Source organism: Pinus tabuliformis, chromosome 1_2 (assembly GCF_031772625.1).
Source record: "Pinus tabuliformis cultivar Carrire ecotype Pingquan chromosome 1_2, CPIR1, whole genome shotgun sequence".
Taxonomy (NCBI): domain Eukaryota; kingdom Viridiplantae; phylum Streptophyta; class Pinopsida; order Pinales; family Pinaceae; genus Pinus; species Pinus tabuliformis.
In genome coordinates this window covers 999239335-999248291 of record NC_142298.1, presented here as the reverse complement: position 1 = coordinate 999248291, position 8957 = coordinate 999239335, and the positions used below count along the sequence as shown (strand labels likewise).

General features: G+C 34.0%; 1 non-coding gene across 1 annotated transcript; it reads left to right on the top strand.

Annotated features, from left to right (window-relative positions):
* Nucleotides 1-638: 638 nt before the first annotated feature.
* Nucleotides 639-739, top strand: LOC149209439 (U6 spliceosomal RNA). The gene has a single exon (XR_016253200.1). It is a non-coding gene; the product is annotated as a U6 spliceosomal RNA (small nuclear RNA).
* Nucleotides 740-8957: the final 8218 nt, after the last annotated feature.

The following is an 8957-nucleotide window of genomic DNA, read 5'->3' as shown; positions in this document are numbered from 1 at the left end:
GTATAACATTCATAATTAATACAAAACTATACTAATTTTATTAAAAGAATAATTAAAAATAAAAATAAAAAACTTCTTTAGTAATGGCGACCTCATAAGTATTCTATATCACATAAAAGGCACAAAGCCCAAGCTCGAATTGGACAGCTTCGTTGACAGCTTTAATGGAAAGATAATACGGATGTGGAAGAGCTTGCGCTAAAACTGGAGTGGTACATATTTGTTCTAAACGAATAGTTAAATGTGGTGCTATTGTAACTCCGTGAACACTCATTCCAGTGAACCATGCCAATCAAGAGATAATCCGAGTTGTCCATATGCTGTTCTAGGTCAACCTTCGTATGTCCACGGATATCTAGAAAAATAATAGAAATAATGTCTAGTTTCGTGAATAACACCTAATAAAATGGTAGCAAATTATCTGTTTTGTATATTCATGGTTAACCAAAACACATCGAGTCTTATATGCAGATTCTAAATGTGTTTTTATTTGATTAAAATTATTATTATTATTTAATATCAATATCTATATCCATATCTATATATAAATTTTTATTTAAAAATATATATCTGATGTTATATAGATGAGATAATATACCATATATAAATATATTGTGAGATTTACAAACTAAAAGAGAGATATTAGAGGCATTCGATAACATTGAGATGAAACAGAAAAGATTACCATGGTTCCTGCATAAAAATCACACGCATAAATTGAGAAATGGTCCATATTTTTGCATATTAAAAGAACTTTGGTTGGTCGTATTAAGAATCACGATTCACTTCATAATTTTGAGATTTTATTAATTTAAAATATATAAAATTAATATTACAAAAATGAAAATGAATAGATTTAAAATAATGGAGAAATATACACTTTTCTAGATTAAATTATTATTAGTTATTTGTTGTGTTTCATTGAGATTATGAGTTTTATTTAGTTTCTTAGATTTTATTCATGAGGATGCTGTTCAAACTCTTCATCTAATCTGTAGTCTTATATATGCATGTGTTTTCTGGTTGATTGGATCAAGTTGTGAGTACAAGTAGTTTCCATGATGAGCTAGCCTCACCTAAGAGTTACATATCTCTTCCTTAATACTTTGTCTTCCATTAATTTATGTATTGTATCAGAGCGTCAGGAAAGAGTTGAGATTGTGTTGTTGTTGAGTTTGTTGTGTCTTTGATCATTTTTCGGAGAAGCACACTAATAAATCTATAAGGAGGATTCTACATCATTGTTTGAAGGTCGTTGGGGGAAGCATACCACCAATGTTATGTGTGGAGAAGAACACCAATTCTATGCATTCGTCACTAAGGGTCGACCCAACTGGTGTAGCATGAAAAGGGTGAACTTAGTTGTCTATGGGGGCTCATTTTAAATCAATTTGTTTCTGGTTCTGGTTTAGGGTTTGGTTTTGAATTCTTGTAACTCCATATCACTTCAGTGGTGCACCCCTCCATTTCGACATCTGATTTTGTCAATAGGCATGGAGCCACTCAGCTAGTTCTCCTGACATTTGGATTGTTGAATCAATAGTTCAGAGCTGGTGAAATCTGAGTCGTTCCACAATCATTCCTTTGATAAGTTGTTATATGTTGTATCACATAGTTTGACTTTAGTGGTTCATGTTTCAACCCGTATAAAGCTTTCCTTAATTTAAAAACAAGGACTTCTTTTTCCTTTTTAACAAACCCTTCTCGCTGAGTAGGATATACTTCTTCTTTTAGTTCCCATTTAGAAAGGAGAACTTAATATCCAACTGGTGAAGTTTCCATTTATGTTTTGTAGCTAGAGAAATCATCAATTTAGCTACAAGTGAAAAGGTTTCATCATAATCACCTCCCTCCTTTTGTGACTAACCTTTAGTAACCAATCTAGCTTTGTATTTATCCACACTTGTGTATTTATCCTTTTGGAATGGGGAACTAAAAAAATTATATGTTACTCAAGCATAAGGGTTTGTAAAAAAGGAACAAGGAGACCTTGTTTGTGAATTAAAGAAAGATTTATATGGGTTAAAACATGCATGAAGATCATGGTATGAAAAGATTGATTTTAAAAGGTTTAAAAATTATGGTGGTGTCTGTGCTTAGCCTTTGTTTGGCTTGTGGCTGTAGAAGCGGAGTTGTTCCACAATCAATTGTTTGATAAGTCAACACCTATTGTATGAGAAATTTTGATCTCATCGTGTCTGGTGCAGTGAGAATTGAGCTTCGGAGATGGAGATGGAGTGTGGGAGAAGAGAGCCACAAGTTGACCTCTTTGGATTCATTGACTATATTCATGGGCGAGCAGTGAACTAGTGAAATGAGACAACCACATTGAGAGTCGTGAATATCCATGGTGGAGTCAACATTTTTTGGAAGACAATGCAAGGAATCAAGAGTGGCCAGCATGTGAGGAGTCGAACGGTCAAAGCCAAGTTCATAGTTGACTTTCTTGACTTGGAGAAAATTTGAGACAATGTTTTGTAACTTGAGTGTGCAGAGCCTGTGGTTTGGAGGACACTAGTATAATTTCAGACTCTGGAATTTAATATGACCCATAAATATTTTCATTACAATTGGGGACTCCAATTATGTAAATTGGAAATTTAAATTACTGCAAACTTTAATGGAAGGATACAACATTTGGTCGATAGAAAGTGGTGAAGAAGGGAAGCCAAATGTCATTGCAAGGCAACATATACATCAAATCAACATTGGGGAAAATGGGAGAATAAGGTGAACATATTGGTAAGGATGTTTGTAAAAGACAATATCATTCCCCATATTAATTATTGCAGAAACTCTAGTGACATGTGGAATTCACTTAAGGATTTGTATGAGTCTAAAAATAAAAATCAGGTCCTCTCCTTGAAAAGTAAGCTCCTCTATATTAAGATGGAAGAAAATGAAACTATTATTACTTTTATTTCAAGAATTAAATTTTTGAAGGATAAATTGGGAGACATAGGAGAATAAATATCTAGGCTAATCTTGTAGCAATAACCTTAAATGGAATGTTACATGAATATCAAATATTCATTATTGGCCTTGGAGGAATGGAGAAATCTCCCACTATAGATGAATTAGTAAGTATATTGATGCAAGGTGAAGGAAGGCAAAAAAATATAATGCCTCAAAATTCAAATTTGGCATTAATGGCGAAGGGAAAATAATCTTCCAAGGGGAAGGCAAGGGAAGGAAGCAAAGGAGGAAAGCCACCACAAACAAAGTCATCATTTGGAAAACGATCTTTTACAAATCCTCAACAAGGAATTTCACCTTCAAAGTGTGATGTTAGAATGAAATGTTATTATCATGGCATGTTTGGGCACCATTCTGGAAACTTCTTTAAACTAAAGTATGATGAATCAAAACATAGAACTAGAGGGAATACAGGTCATTTTACTAATGGAGGCGAAGCTATGAATTATGACTTTATGGATCTTCAATTATTTGTTTCAAATGTTACACTAATTGTTGAGACTGAGGATTCAAATGCATTGTTTGTTGACTCTGGAAGCTCTATTCGCATGTCATCTAATAAACATTGGGTTGAAAATTTCCATGAAACTGATAATGGTGCAAACATATATCTCGGTGATGATCATCCACACCAGACTAAAGGGTATGGTGATGTTCACGTAACAATACCAAATGGAAGTCCTATTCATAATGTGGTGTATGTACAAGTAGCATTAATGAGAATTTGATCTCTATTTCTACCATAACAGGTCAAAATTTGATGGTAAATCTTATGAATTCACATTAGTCGATGAAACATATGCATGCTCACTTCAATATTGTTTCCATAGGTATGACATTTGCAGGCTTATATAATCATGATATGACAATAAAATTCATCAAGTGTTGGCATCTAGAACCATGACAACAAAACCTCTTTGGCATCAAAGGTATGACCACCTTAAATATCATGATTTTTCGCTACTTCAAAGACAAAGAATGGTAGAGGGTCTTCCATTATTAAAGAATGAATATTTTACATGTGAAGGATGTACATTACCTAAAATGCATAGGGAATAATTCCATACTAATACAAATAAAATAAAAAACGATGTTTTGGAACTTATGTATACATATGTGTGTGTGCCTATGCAGACTCGATCAATAGGAGGAGCATATTATTTTTTGATATTCATTAATGATTGCACAAAATACACATGATTTTACATTATGAGAAAGAAAAGTGATGTATTTGAATATTTTAAAGAGTTTAAAAACTTGGTGGAGAAACAAATAGGCAAAGACATCAAAATCCTCTGATTTGATCAAGGGGGGGAATATAGACTCGGTGCATATTTCAATCAATGTGAAGCCCATGGAATTATACAACAGTACACAATGCCACACACTCCACAATAGAATGGAGTCATTGAAAGGAGGAACGAGACTTTGGTGGAATGTATGAGGAGCATGATGAGAGGTAAAATCCTTCTAATATTTTTTGGGCTGAAGCTATTAGTTTTGTTGTTTATATAAAAAATAGAAGTCAAAGGAAAATGTTGAACCATAAGAGTCCATTTGAATCTCTTCATGGTTATAAACCAATAACAGACCATTTGAGAATATTTGGAAGCAAATCTTTTTCTCACATTCCAAAATAAGATAGGAGGAAACTTGAGTCCAAAGCTATAAAGTGTATGCTTATTGCTTACTGTTATGATAATTAGGCATATAAATTTTTTGATCCCTCTTCACATAAATTATTTGGAAGTAGAGATGTTATGTTTCATGAACATATAGATGAAGGCCATAGCGATGGAAACTATTATGCATGACATAATCCTCATGACCTTGATGATGCCATAGAATAAGTTGAAGGAAAACAAGAGCACAAACAAGAGGATGAATCTAGTGACATGAAAAACTCAAGGAGTGAAAGAACACCCACACAAGAATATGGGTCACCACAAAGAATGATATGGAACTAGAGCAATGAAATCCCAAGAAGATCATCATGCTAGATTCATCCACCTCTAAGGTATAAATACTATGTTATGAAACAAGCTCAAGAAAAGATAGAAAAGATAGATCAACGACTTAGAATTCAGCCTCTTCAAGGGGGCAACCTCCTTCACATTACATAAATGAACAATTCTTGGATGATACAAATGAAAAGACCTCCTTTCTATATATAGGAGTCTAAGGGGTCATAACATAATCAGAGCCGACATAACAATAATAATGTAAGGGCACAATAATAACAATAGTGGGCTTCTATGGGGCACATTAGTAACAATATGGGCACTACATGGGTACATCAATATAATAAGTGGGTTTTACTAATAACAATAAGGGGTTACACTAGTAGTATAGGGGCCTAACATGCCCCTCTCCTTCAAAAAGTGTTGTCCTCAATTCTTGAGTAGTTATTGATGCTTCTGTATAAAATTATTGTCCTCCCATGTGGAATCTTCAGCGGGTAAGTTCTTCCACTTGATGAGATACTCTGAAATTGATCGATTTCGTAGCTGTCGGGTTCTTGTTTCTATGACTTCTCTAGGTTCCAATATGATTTTTCCTTCCTTTTCAATATCTGGCAATATTGTTTGAAAGAAATTGGGATCTTTTGCAACTTTTGAATATGTGGCCATACTTCTTTGTCCTTCTTCCATTCATCCCTTGCTTTGTTTATCCAATCTGGTTGGATAATAGAAATAACACAAAACAATGCTTCTACATCCTCATCCTTGAAGAGTCTTCCCATTCGGTAAGGTCGCCATTTTTTAAGTGCATGTAGTATTGCCAACATTTCCTTCTCATAAATAGCTTGCTTTAGATGTAGCAGTAAAAATACCCAATCGCCTACATCAAAACATTTTTCACTATGATGTTGATCTACCTGTTGTTTCATTTGATTTTGCACCGAAGTGGCGTTATCCTTTAAAAGTTGGAGAACTTGTTGTTGATGCTCGATGTGATCTTTCAATGCTTGAACCTTTTTCTTCTTGATATGTACTTCTATCTTTAGAGTTTGAGGAGTGGTAATTTCTTCCAATCCTTTACAAGATATGGTCGGATTCATTTCTTGATGCTCGATGTGATCTTTCACTTCTTGAACATTTTTCTTCTTGATATGTCCTTCTATCTTGATAGTTTGAGGAGTGGTAATTACGACCAGTGAATTACAAGATATGGTTGGATTCATTTCTTCTTTCTTGATGTGATCTCTCACTTCTTGCACCTTTTTCTTCTTGATATGTCCTTCTATCTTGAGATTTTGAGGAGTGGTAATTCTTGCCAATAGTTTACAAGATATGTTTTGATTCATTTCTTCTTTCTCTGGGGTCGGGTCGTGGCATATATCCTCTTCTTTTGATGTTTCTTGATCCTTTTCTTCCTCCTCTTCATAATCTATGTAAAATAATTTCTTCTCAGCACACTTATGACCTTTAGTGCATTTGCTATCACAATTGTAACAAAACCCTTTCTCTCTTTTTTCTTCCAATTGTTGTGGTGTAACCCTTGTAGGTTGTGGAAGGCTAGGAGAAACAACACGTCCATCTTTAAAGTTGTGAGGGGTAGACTTCCTTGTTGCCATAATTTTACTTTCAAATATGTCACAAATCCCTTTTAATCTTTCAAATTGTTGTGGTGTTGCTCTAAAGAAGGTGTTGCTCTTTGTATCCTCATAATGTGCTATCATTTCCTCTGTGATAATTGACCACGTAATAAGTTTTTTATGAGAACAAAGCCCTTTATACCATAAAAATTGATCTGGTTCTAAATATGAAGATGCAATACATACCTTTTGTAACAATGGTACACCATGTAGATCAAAATATTGTTCCATCTGAAGTATCCAATTTACCGGATCCTTGCCATCAAACTTCCTCATCTTGATTTTTCTTGATTTTAGGACCTTGAACTTGAGACAACTGTATCTCGGTACTTATGGATATTTAAGTTCTGAAATTGATACCTGTAGTAGCCCTCTATGTCCTCTTTCCAATGCCACCAGTCTGATCCAAATTGGATCTCCAAAAAAGAGTTATGCACAATCTCCCAAGATGACCTGATTATAGACCTTTCCAAAAGAGCGAACTTGTATGAAGCGCCACGTGTCAATTTTTAGACCTTTGGCTCTAAAAAAGATATACAAGAAACTATAGTCCGTCCTCTTTCTGTAACTTTTTACGAAATTTCAATCCAATGCTCAGACAGAAAGTTATGACTATTTTCCTCAGGTCACCAGTTTGGAATGTAATTCAGGAGTCTGCAAAAAGACCAACTTCCTCAGATCATATCTCCGCAAATGTAGCGCGAAAAGCTCTGAAATTTCAGACCTGAGGTTCAGCGCGATGTCTTCTCAAATGGGTTTTTTTTTTCAAATTCTGAAACATCACAAAAAAAAAGTTATAGTGAAAATTCCACGATGACCTGTTTGGAGCAGCGAAACCCTAAAACCCAAAGTTATGATACCAAATGTTATGAAACCAGCTCAAGGAATGATAGAAAAGATAGATCAACGCCTTAGAATTCAGCCTCTTCAAGGGGGAAACGTCCTTTACATTACATAAATGAACAATTATTGGATGATACAAATGAAAAGACCTCCTTTCTATATATAGGAGTCTAAGGGGTCATAACATAATCAGAGCCGACATAACAATAATAATGTAAGGGCACAATAATAACAATAGTGGGCTTCTATGGGGCACATTAGTAACAATATGTGCACTACATGGGTACATCAATATAATAAGTGGGTTTTACTAATAACAATAAGGGGTTACACTAGTAGTATAGAGGCCTAACATACTATGCATTGATGACTAATGAATTGAATGCCATAGAATCTTTGAATTTTAAATAATTTAATGAACATATGGAATGGAGAAAATACATGAAGGAAGAATATGATTCAATAATAAGAAATCACACTTGGTAAATAACTAAATTTTTGAAAAATAAAGTACCCATATGATACAAATGATTGTTCAAACCCAAATTTAAATTTGATGGAAGTGTAGATAAATACAAATCTAGATTGGTTGCTCAAGGTTATTTACAAAATGAGGGAATTAATTATGATGAAACTTTTACACCTATAGCTAAATTAAGTACAACTAGATTCATGAAGGCTCTAGCTACAAAACATAAATGGAAACTTCATCTACTGGACATTAAACCTGCCTTTCTGAATGGATAACTGAAAGAAGAAGTATCTTTTACTCAACCAAAATGGTTTTTTAAACAAGGACAAGAAACCTTGTTTGTAAATTAAATAAAGATTTATATAGGTTGAAACATGCACCAAGACCATGGTATGAAAACATTGATTCTTTCTTTCTTCATAAGGGTTTTATGAAAACTCAAAGTGATCCTAATTTGTATATCAAGACAGATCATAAGGGGCATGTTATTTTGACTTCGTTGTATGTTGATGATCTTATAATAATAGGAAATCCTTGTAAATTGATTGATGAAGTTAAAGGGCATATGTCATAGGTGTCTGAAATGAAATACCTTGGTGAATTGTATTATTTTTTACGTCTTAAGGTATGGAGACGAGTTGGTCAAACTGTTGTTATAGAGAGCAAATATATGCGAGATATAGTCAAAAGGTTCAAAATGGATCAATGTAAACTAGTGTCAGTACCTTTAGAAAATAATGCTAAACTCTACAATGATGATGGCACTAAAGAAGCAGATGACACATTGTATCATCAGATAGTGGGAAGTATGAACTATCTCATTACAACAAGGCCAGATATTGCATATTGAGTCAGCATGTTGAGTCAGTTCATGTCCAAGCCTCTTAAAAGCCATTGGAAAGAAACTAAGGGGGTTCTTTGGTCTCTTAAGGGGATTGTTAACTGTGGCATTAAGCATACTAATGATTTTGATATTGAGGTAGTAAGTAAGTTTGATTTAGATTGGGTCGAGACCCTTGATAATAGAATATCAACTATAGTATATACATTCAACATTGGATCTGAGAT